Raw genomic sequence first — 1,376 nt, 5'->3', positions numbered from 1 at the left:
TCATTCTCAAAACATTTTCTCTCCACTTAAGCCCCCGGCATTAGGTCCTCATTTTTCCCCTCCCTCCCCGCTCCCCCGTCCCTCATGAGCCCTTGATAATTTATAAATTATTAATCCTTGTGATTTCTATGGTCTACTTAGTAGTTTCTCTCCAAAGAAAAGAATGCTGTAATAAGATAAAGCGATTAAACAGTTACAAGAGACCAATAACTATGATGAGGAAACTGAGGTACGTATCAAAATTACTGATGACAACTATTGTAACTAATACTTTCATTTTTTAAATGAAGTTCTCTCTCTATTTTTTTATGTTGTGAGATACAAATAGCCCACTTTTTAAGTTACGTTCTACTCTGTGCTAGAGGGTCGCTAAGAGTTGGAATCAACTTGACCACAATTGGTTGAACTACGATACAAGCACTCTTCAAACTGCTTTGAAGTAAGTGTATGGTTTAGAGAATGCATCTGGTTTCATAGAAGAAAACAAATGTAATAGTAGGGACTTGACACAGAGAGGTAAGGTTTTTTGTCACATAGTGGGTAACTTCACAGTCTCATTCATGCCTCAGGCTTCTTTGCTTGTGTCACTGTTCTCAGCTTGAGGCTCTCTTCTTCATGCTTGCTAGCAAGAAGGCAACCACTCCAAGGCTTTGTGTTCTGCTTCCAGAGAGGGGGAAGGGCAATGAGGAAGAGACTCCTACAAGCTGTTTGCTCTTTGCTTTTAAGGAACAGTTATTGTGAATTGGGTGTTTTCTATGCACAGAAAGGTATGCTATACACTAGGACAAACATTTGAATAACTGAGGTTAAATACAAACAGCCCCTAACTGTTCTGGCTTATGTATAAATTCGACTTAAAGACAGACTTAGGAACAGGAATGTGCATTATTTAGGACTGCCTGTAAGGGGCTTTGTGAGAGTTGGTTATTAACTATGTACATCAGACATTCACAACCTGGGGACTGCTTGTAACAAGAATTTACTGCTGGTCCCCTTTCCTAATCTGCTTAAGTCTTTCATGCACAACAAAATTCATTATTAATTTTTTAAAATGACAATATTTGGGTGCCGGCCCTATATTAACATCATGAACAAGGAAAACAATCCAGAGAAAGCCTATCTTTCTCGGCAAGTTGTCTCCATAATGTTGTTCTCTTCTCACAGTCACATGAGCAGAAACATGGTGTAGTTACAGGAATATGTTTGGTATTAAGTAAGAGAGACCTAAAAAGGGATTATTTTTATCTCACATTATAAAAAAAATAGAACCTCATATAAAAATTGAAAATTTTTGGCATTCTATGATGCTCACCTTCCCGACACAACCACTGAAGACAAAGCGGGTGAACAAGCAAATGTGGTGAAGAAAGCTGATG

The 1,376-nt window shown here is 38.2% G+C and overlaps 1 protein-coding gene across 1 annotated transcript in view; it reads left to right on the top strand.

The window, feature by feature from the left end:
- PPEF1 (protein phosphatase with EF-hand domain 1) overlaps window positions 1–1,376 on the top strand; it is a 155,147-nt gene that overhangs the window by 15,408 nt on the left and 138,363 nt on the right. The gene's annotated exons all lie outside the window — the stretch shown is intronic.

The sequence above is a fragment of the Echinops telfairi genome, unplaced genomic scaffold (genome assembly GCF_000313985.2).
Source record: "Echinops telfairi isolate 266 unplaced genomic scaffold, ASM31398v2 ScPeMD7_53;HRSCAF=182, whole genome shotgun sequence".
NCBI classification, from domain to species: domain Eukaryota; kingdom Metazoa; phylum Chordata; class Mammalia; order Afrosoricida; family Tenrecidae; genus Echinops; species Echinops telfairi.
Note: the sequence above shows the minus strand (reverse complement) of the source record. Positions and strands in the feature narration are given on the sequence as shown.